The sequence below is a fragment of the Rhinatrema bivittatum genome, chromosome 2, assembly GCF_901001135.1.
Source record: "Rhinatrema bivittatum chromosome 2, aRhiBiv1.1, whole genome shotgun sequence".
Classification (NCBI taxonomy): domain Eukaryota; kingdom Metazoa; phylum Chordata; class Amphibia; order Gymnophiona; family Rhinatrematidae; genus Rhinatrema; species Rhinatrema bivittatum.
In genome coordinates this window covers 721,148,593-721,158,413 of record NC_042616.1, presented here as the reverse complement: position 1 = coordinate 721,158,413, position 9,821 = coordinate 721,148,593, and the positions used below count along the sequence as shown (strand labels likewise).

The 9,821-nt window shown below is 45.3% G+C and overlaps 1 long non-coding RNA gene across 1 annotated transcript in view; it reads right to left on the bottom strand.

Moving 5' to 3' along the window:
- Positions 1-7,397: 7,397 nt before the first annotated feature.
- LOC115086271 overlaps positions 7,398-9,821 on the bottom strand; it is a 43,970-nt gene continuing 41,546 nt past the window's right edge. Inside the window, exon 3 of the long non-coding RNA XR_003855199.1 lies at positions 7,398-7,507. This is a non-coding gene — a long non-coding RNA (uncharacterized LOC115086271). The remainder of the gene's footprint in view (positions 7,508-9,821) is intronic.

The window sequence follows — 9,821 nt, the reverse complement described above, 5'->3', positions numbered from 1 at the left end:
GCCATTCTGTGTGGAAAAAATTAACAATGGTGCCAACCTTGCTATTTCTAAGGATACCACTGGTGGAGCAGGAGCAACTGGGGATCACTCCTACTCCATGTATAACTAAAAATATGGTACGAGTGTTCGAGGGGGTAATGGGGAATTGAAGGGAAGGCCCGGGGAAGGTTTTATAAAATGTTCTTCTCCAATGGAATCTAATATTTGTTTTCTTTTGCTTTGCTTTTCCCTTCATTTTTTCTTCATTTAAAAATGTCGTTTCTTTTTTTGAAACATTTTAAACAAAACAACAAATGGAAAAAAGAATGAAAAACAGTAGGGAATAAAGTAGCTCTCCTTTGCTGTGCTCTGTGCACTCCAGTCTCACCCCCCTCCTCTCCTGTTCCCTGCACAGGAAGGGGCGGGGCAGTTGGCAGATGAGGGACAATAGAAGGGGAAGGGCTGGATAAGTTGTTCTTTAGCGTGCTCTGTGCATTCCAGACTCACCTCCTCCCTTCTTGTTCTCTACATGATGCCTGGGAGGGGAAGGGCCAGAGCAGTAAGCAGAACAGCTATTTTCTCCTGCCTAAGCTAATAGAATGGCCCCTCCTGCTAACTCCAAAATTGTAGTGCTCTTGGCAGCCACCTGGTTCACCTAATGGAAGAACTGGCCTTGGCTCAATACCTATATTAACACTGTTTCCATGATAGATATCAGGGGTATATTTCTGTTATAATTAGTGAGGTTTGCGTGGACCCTTGGACACTGTGGCAGCTGACCACTCCCACGGGGGGAAGTCCCATGAGGGGCCACAGGTCAGGCTCCGCTTAGGACACACAAACACAGAGATTGATCTTTTATTAGACAGTTAGTGAAGCCACCAGAGGTGGCAGTGGTGAGCAGTAGGAGTAGCCCGGCTGGGCTAGTATCCCTCAGGCACTGGAACAGCGACTCCTCCGGTAGCAGTGCCGTAGTGGAAAGAACTGAGAGAATGAGTACAGTGGAATATGCACAAAGCCCCAGTATGGAGAACCCCAGGGTAGGGAGAGCAGGCCCTCGAGGAGCGAGTACCTGATCCCTGAGAGCTGAGAGGCTTGGAGGTATTGTACTCACACAGTGGTTCCACGTAGGAGATGGCACTAGGGCTGGAACGGAGACAGGCCTTCGAGGAGCGAGTACCTGGTTCCAGGGAACAGCTCTGAGGAGAAGATGGTAGTACTCACTGATGTTGAAGATAGCGAATCCTTCCAGGCAGAAGAGAAGGTAGGAGCAGGCAACGAGTCAGGGAACATGGTCCCTCGAGGAGCGAGTACCGGTTTCCTGATAGCGACCTGAAAAGCAAGTGAGGCCCCCGAGGAGCGGGTACCCCGTTAGCGTAAAGAGTCCAATGGAAATTGGAGAGGCAGAGTAGCTGGGTACGGAGAGCAAATCCCATCCGCAAGATTCCCCTTACTAACTCAAAGGCTAGCAAACATTGTAGGCTTTAAATATCCGGGCAGTGTGACATCATCACAGGGGGACGCCCCTGAGGTTCGCACCAGGTAGGAAATAAGAGTGAGGGCCGCGCGGCGCACGCGCCCTAAGGTACCAGCGGAGCAATGGCGGGAGGCAGCGCCCAAGCCGGTCCGGGGACGCCGGAGAGGACGGCAGGCAGACGCCACGGCAGCCAGGCGTCCATCCACAGCAAGAGGAGGTGCAAAGAAAGAAAGTTGCTCAGATATTGTTGCAACCGTTGGGAAGGGACAACAATATCTGAGAATGTTGTAGGGCCTGGGCAGGGTGGAAGAGGAATGCAAAATTGCACTCAGGCATTACACAAAAACATTCCACTCTTTCTACACCATGGACAGTATCATTACCCTTTCCGCCTAAGGTAAAGGAAGAACAAGAATGTATATAAGAAATGAATTACTGGGACACAAGCATGGTGGTTATTACAGAACCAATTGGGAAAATACAAATCTGTGTTGAGCTCATTAAACTACATGAAAATGTTTGCCAGGAGCAATATGTTCTCCCTTGTGTGGAAAACACTCTGGGGTAACTTGGAGATGCGATTTTTTTTTTTTTTTTCACTGGATGCCCAGTCAGGGGTTTGGCACATCTCTTTCGCTTCTGAGTCTGCACACCTGAATATTTTCATCATACTCTTTGGATGGTTCAGTTTTAATCAACTGCCATTTGGCCTCTCTTTGGCTCTGAACATTTTCAGAAACGGATGATATCCCCATCTTCAGAGCAGGGGCGTAGCAAGGGTCTCTGGCGCCCGGGGGCCAATACATTTGGGTTGCCTCCCCCTTTCCCACCACCATCACCGCCACTCTTTGCAGAAATCATTTGGTCTGTCACAGAAGCAGCAGGCATTTCAAATAACACCCTCCTCTTGCCTTCTACCTGAGTGTGGCTATAAAAAAAACACAAAAAGAGGCCCCCCCCCCCCTGGGTGCTACAGCCCAGCACCTTTGACCCCCCCCCTGCTCCCCCGCCCCCCTCCTTTGCTATGCCACTGCTTCAGAGGCATGAAAGCTGAACAAGATCAGTGACTCCTTGCAGAAATGAGGTGGCTGGAGAAATCAGATTTATTTATTTTATTTTATTTGGAGATTTTTATATACCGCGGTACGTAAAGGTCTACATCACCTCGGTTTACAGTAAACAATAACTTACACAAGGCTTTACAAGTAACCGGTTATACAGTAAGTGAACAATAAATAGCAACAGGTTTTACATAAAACAGTTAATAGTAATGTAAACAATCAACTTCAACAGTAGGTGACAACTTTATACAGGAAAACTGATTTTCAAGTAGAACTAATTTTCAGGTTAGACATTGATCTAACATATCTAACAGATATCACACTTAATACAAATGGGAGTTTTCAAAAAGGGAGATTAAGTTTCTGGGCCACATTATTGATGGTACGGGGTGTCCAAACCCCATCCAAAGAAAATTCAACTACTTCCCAGACATTGGCACTTCAGAGCATCACTGAAGTTCTCGGTGAGTACGATCACACATACCTGGAAAAGCTCCTCTCTCATCTGGCAGATAAGTCGGAAGCACTGAGAAACCTTTCTGAATTCCGACCGTAATAGCATTGAGGTGCAGAGCAGCAAACAGCTTGTGGAGACATAAAAACAGGCTACAAGTGCACCTCCTATTTTGGTCATCTGCAACCCAAAATTTTAGCCAGGTAAGCAAGGGGGATATTCAGAACCTGCCATTTAGCCTGATAACTTGTGTTTTATCTGGCTAAATGGCTTTGAGTATAGATTTCCTGATGTCCAGGTTTTCTGACCCCTATCTTACTGGCCTACTGGTCAAGACCTTTGGGTGAGGGCTTCAGGCCAGCGGAGCTACTTGTGAGAAAGAAACATTACAAAGTCCCCATTTTTGCTGCTCTGCTCACTCCTCATTGGCCTGATTTCCACAATCTCCAGGACAAGAATGTTCATTACAAAGTCTATGACACAGAATTAAATCCCTGGCCCATTCTGAACCCAGGAAACCAAGTTTAAGTAAAGGATTCCCATGGAAAAGGAACGGCACAACGCGGAGCTGGATTTAAGATTTTGGCAGAGTGCCATAGTGCGCCACTTTGAAACTGCCCTAAAGCAGGCTCCTCTTTGGCCTGAATATTTGGTGCCTTCAAAATTTTGTTCCCTAGGCAGTTCCCTATTGCTTAAATCTGGGCCAGGTACAAAGGGCTGTGGGGACCCTTTGATTTCATTTGATCATGGTCTCAGCTGGCATCAGAGGCACCTTGTTTTAGTGGGGGCAACCCACCTGCCATCACAAGACGATACAACTAAAAGACAGTCTGTGGAAACTGCCACCAAAGACATACATGGCAGAGGGTCCAGCTTCTCTCAACAACAAGAGGCATCCAGCCAGGAAGAGACAACCTCCAGCCTTGAAATGCTATGTTTTCTACCCAGAGGCCCACAGGAAGTTGGAATACTGGCTCACTTTAAGTAGGGCAGAATCATACCTGACAGGAAGCCGTGAGTCCATGTAGTCTATTTTAGCTTTCAAAGAATCTGATGGCATTTATATTTATTCAAAGATGGTAAATAGTATTGTGTAGTGTGTTTCCTCTGAAAAATTGTCATCCTTCTGATTTAGACAGGGGGATGTGATATTAGTTGTATAAACACCAGGGCCACGAGGGAAGAGAATAAAGTTAGTTTCGGTTTCCAGCTCAACATGACATCCATGTTTCTTTATTAAATCCACAAGTTTCACTTTCAGTTCCCCATCCATTTGGTTTCTTGCCTTCCTTCCAGCACAGAGCTTCCCAGTCGGGCTTCCCCTGCCCACAGCTGCTCAGAAATGGTAGTAAAGATCAGGCAGAGCATGTGCAACATTCTGGGAAGTACAAATGCTGCAAGAGTCCCAGCTCTCACAGTATTTCATCAGCGATTCGGAACAGATATTTCCACCTGCTTTTCTGTGCAGTTAACTATTCAAATGGCTAAAAACGAGGGTAATTTTCAAAAGGGATTTCCGCCAGTTAAAAAAAGTGCTTTCCTTGCATGAATCGGTGGTTTGAAACTTGCCCGCCCAGTATAAGTAAGTGCGCAGTCCCACAGCCCGTGTGCTTTCACGGGGCCTTCCAGGGGCGGGATTAGAAAACTGCGTGTGTATTTATGGTCAAGAAAACTATCTGTAGAAAAAGCAGGTGCGTCTGCGGATATTGTTTTTACCTGCTACTTTTACTTTGGAAATGAATGCAGAGGCCGTGAAGAAGTTCCCTGCAGACACTGCAGCAATGCGGGCAGTATAGAGATTGGAAAATGCAATCCGTGTTGGTTATGTTCCTCCCGCAATCAAAGCACACCCTTCGAACGCCGCCTTGTCATGTGGATAAAAGTACCCATGCAACAGAACAGGATGCATGCTTTGAGCCACACTGAGGGAACGCAATTTTAGAAAACCAGTTTAGGTCATCTATTTTTAGCTGAGGAGGGGAGGGCAGGTTTTAGCTCGGGGAGTTTTTCTGGGAAACTGCCTAGTTACCTGGGCAAATCCTTTTGAAAATTGTCCTCACTGTATGTATCCGACGTTCAGGATATAGCATAAACACAGGTATATGGATTCTTTCTATAGCAGGCCATGGAGATATAGTGCTGGGCCTTGGGTGGGCAAATACAATTTTTCTCTGTCCCATTAAACAAGAAGGATTCCCAGTGGGGTACAGACTTCCTAATGGGGGTTAGTTCCAGATTTGGGCATCAAGGCTCAGAGCATGGGGGATATCCTTTCACTTGTCCAGCCCATGTAATCGGGCTCAGTAGTGTCTTATGGTCTGGCCGTTACACCAGAACACAGGATTGTTATTCCATTGAGTTATGAATAAAGGTTACTCAGAAATGTCCTTTCCCAGATGAAGTCTACTCACAGACACCATGTACGTGAGAGCCAAGGTAAGAATAACCTGCTGAAATACAGGCAGCCTCTTCCTATTACAGCTACTAAGAAGGTCCTGCACAGAAGAGTGGGTTCTAGGGTCATGTTGAATCTCCGCAGTGCCTCAGATTCTTCTGGCATTCTGACTCTCCATAGAGTCATTAGCAGCAGCTCTCACTTTCACACTCCTGGAGGAATCTAGATTATGCTCAGGGACCCTCCTGGTACACCACCTGCTGGCAGAAAAAGACTTGCTATGAAATCAGAGAGGTGCAATGGATTGTACCATTCCTTGTATGAAGGCATAGATTTTCTTAGGTTAGGCAAAAGGGTCTTTCATATACATTTTAGTGACCTATCAGGGGCACTGGGATTTTAATCACCAAACATGAATGCCAGAGACAGGAAATCAAGGAGTATAGCCAGAGGAACACAAGGGAGGCAGGGCTTTCAGTATAAATAAAATAAGTGAATAAAGGACTTTTAGTGACTGCCTCAGTGAAGGAAGCTAGCTTTAACACGATGTGTGAACAAGCGATTTCAGTGGCAGGGCCAGTAGTGCGGAATTCAGTGCCGGAGGAGTTACGGATAATGAGAGAGCATAATCTATTGAGGGAAATGCTAAAAACCTGGCCTTTTAAGGAGGCTTCTAATGATATCTAAAGGTAAAGAGACAGGGCTGAAGAGTTAAGCAGCAAGAGAGTTTAGAAAGGAAGGTCAAGAGTCACCTATTCATGTTGTATGTTTTATGCTATTTTGTATTGGTATTGCATTTTATTTATTTTAAAATTTTATGTATATAAAATTTATAAACTGCCTAGAGAAAAAAGAAAGTAAAATAAAATAAATACTTGACATATCCTAAAACATACACCCAAGGAGCAGGAGCAGGAGAAGCAGTAATAAGGAGCAGAATATAAAGCTCAAGGAAGCAGAGCACAATGCTGGTGCATCAGTACTCTAGAAACCTTCCTGCCTCTGGAATTCCTTGCATGGTTTCTGTCCTCTGATCTACTCTGCCTCGTTCATGCTTCTATAATTTACTACCTGGATTCCTGACCTACATTTCACTTTTACCTTTTCCTGCTTCTGTATTTCTCCTTGTCTGGTTCCTGGTCTCTGGATCTCCTTTATCTGCTGCTGACTCAGGTATGTAAGCAGGAGCACTATTCCTAAAACTGCCTATGGCTTGGTCAAAATCTGACATGACCTCACTAAAGGGTAGGTATGGCTCCTGTCCAGATCACATTCTTAACTTGTATGACTTCTTTTAGGACCCTTGACCACGTTACTCAGAAAAATATGAAAGAGGAAAGGCAGGATTAAGCTGTTTTAATGATATATAAGAGAAAATGGAATCCTTGTGGATACTGGAAACGCTAGACATGCATGTTTACTTTTAAAGTTTTTAAATGGTTTATCAGAATTAAAGAAGGATTTTTCTAATTTCAGTGGCTAAAGTTGTGTGAATTCAGTGGGCAACTGCAATTTGCTAATGTGAAGCAATTTAAAGGTCCAATCTAAGGGTGATTATAATGTAAAACTAGTTTTACCTTTATAGTGCACTTAACTTTCACAGTCCTCTTAGCAGATGAAATGCCTACATTACCTCTCAATCACAGCATATTGTATTTGCACAACTAAACAAATCCATTAACGTAAATCAAACACAATTACAAGAAGCATTTCTGAACCTAACACATCATGCATGCTCAGAGGCCAGCCAAATACAAAATGCACTTTGTACTGTTATCATTGGGCAACAATATCTTGGTGGAACAAGGCTCAACTGCTTCGAACATCTGCATCCACCTACAGAAAAGGCAAGGGAAAGCAATTAATTCTCCATCTATACCATGCAAACAACAAAGATGAGTTTAAATGTCAAACCAAGGGCTGTTTTTCCACAATTAGTGAATCACCCAACACGTTTCTAGCTGTGGCAGTTATTTCCTCCTCATTGTGTGAAAAGACTGAAAATCCCAAGGAGAGTAGTTTCAGAATGGTTTTGCTTTGAAAATCTGCTGATTGCTGATGCAGTTACAAAAGTTCCCACGTAGTTTATACCTGCTGTTTCTGTGGATGGAGGAACAGGGGACAAAGCTATCCGAGCTTGTCTGAAAATAAAATTAAATAAAGGTATAGTTTACTCTTCTGACTTAGACACACCCCTGGGAATGCTTTTTTTTTTTTTTTTTTTTAAATCCAGCTAAAGATACACAGGTTGTGAAAGTACATTTGTATTTTTAGCCACTTCTCAGGGTGCAGATTTTGTCCTAAAAGATCTAGCTGGCTAACTCGGTAGTTAATGGGCTAGATCTCTTTGAAAATTGGCAGCAGACAATTCTTACTGCACCTAGGGGGGAGGTGGACGGGGGGAGGGAGTCTCAATCATCTTAAAATGGTAGCACTCAGTGGCTGGATTTAAGGCCCATGGTGGCAGTGCTCTGAAAGGAGACCTGGTGCTTAGCCCACTGCCCCGGATCATCCCTGCAATGACTAGTTGGGAGGGGATTATAAAAATACAGGAAAACAAATCCTCAGGTATTTGCGAATAAAGGCTCGTTGCACCAGATTTCAGCCCTGGTTCCGTCTGAGCTTCAGAACCAGTGGAGCAGGAGGAAATTGCCAGATGATACCATAAGAAATGCCATGCAAGGTCAGACCAAGAGCCATCCAGTGCTGCCTGTCAGAAGCAGCGCTGGAGTGGCCAGGAAAGGATGAGTTAAGACCCTCTCTCCCGGCAGGAATTTTTTTTTGATATCGGGGAAGGGTGCGCCCAGGCCCTTTGTTACTGCAGGGGGAGAGAAAGTCCACGGAGGGGGGGAATGATTTAAAAGATAATAATGAAAACAGAAAAGGGGTGCTGGGGGTTCCGACCTTCAGACCACAGCTATTACAGTTATGTTGCAGATGTTTGGGGGCTGGGGAGGTGCTTGGCCCGACAGGGCCTTTTATTTATTAGCAGGCCGATACAGTACAGTGTGCTTCAACAGAGCGCACTGTTAACCTGCCCTTGGACGCGCGTTTTCCCTTACCCCTTATTCAGTAAGGGGCGGAAAACGCGCGTCCAACCTGCAGCACCTAATAGCGCCCTCAACATGCAAATGCACATTGAGGGCCCTATTAGGTATGCCCGCGCAATACAGAAAGTAAAATGTGCAGCCAAGCCGCACATTTTACTTTAAGAAATTAGCGCCTACCCAAAGGTAGGCGCTAGTTTCTGCCGGCACCGGGAAAGTGCACAGAAAAGTAATAAAAACTGCTTTAATGTGCACCCTCCGACTTAATATCATGGCGATATTAAGTCGGAGATCCCAAAGAGTAAAAAAAAAAGAAAAAAAAAATTTTAAATGGGCCGGCGGCTGAAGGGCCGAAAACCGGACGCTCAATTTTGCCAGCGTCCGGTTTCCGAGCCCGTGGCTGTCAGCGGGCTCGAGAACCGACGCCGGTAAAATTGAGCGTTGGCTGTCAAACCCGCTCACAGCCGCCGCTCTGGGTCAAAAGGAGGCGCTAGGGACGCGCTAGTGTCCCTAGCGCCTCCTTTTGACCCGTTTCTACTGCACCACCTAATTTAAATACAGAATCGCGTGCAGAGGCGAGTGGCCTGTGCGTGCGCCGGGAGAGCGGGCGTTTGTTCGCTCTCCCGCGGACTTTACTGAATCGGCCCGTAGGTCAGGGAACGGAGAGATTCAGGCCGCAGACCCTTTTATTTTTATTTATTTATTTATTTTAATTTCTCTCAGTGCTAGGCAATTGGATATCTTTGAAGATATCCGGTTAAGTAGTTAATTATCCAGCCTCACAAGGCCGCATAACTTACAGAATCTAACCAACCATATTCGAACATAGCCGGTTAGATTTTTTTTAGTTATCCGACTACATATAGCCAGATAATTTTAGGCTAGTATATTCTGCAGGGCGTTTATCCCACTAAATATATGGGACCAGTTATCTGGCTAACTTTAGCTGTAAAACTTGTTCACTAACCGGCCTACTGAATATGACACTCCCCACCCCTACTGACCAGTTCAAAAGCTAGAGCCAGGCAATGATGGGTTTAAGTTTTTGCTCTCTGAAGGTACTGTTGGTGCTATTGCCTGCCACCCCCACCCTCACCCCTCAGAAGGTCAGACAACAGGGAGCAGAAGATCCAAGGCAGAGAACCAGGGTTTCCTGCAGGAGGAATCAGAAAATTCTGAAGCACGTGGACAGTCATGTCTATCTTTTATATTACTTCATAAAAATAGTTTCCCAAACTTGCTTGTGCCTGTAGAATTTATTTTGTTTTTATTGCGTCAGGAAAAGATCTCAGATATCAGTACAGGGAGGCGATCTTAGGGATGGTGAAAGGAGAGGGAGAACTGGGGATTGTGGAGAGGAATGTGAGAAGAGAACTGGGGATGGAGGAGAGAGAGAGAGGACCGGGGA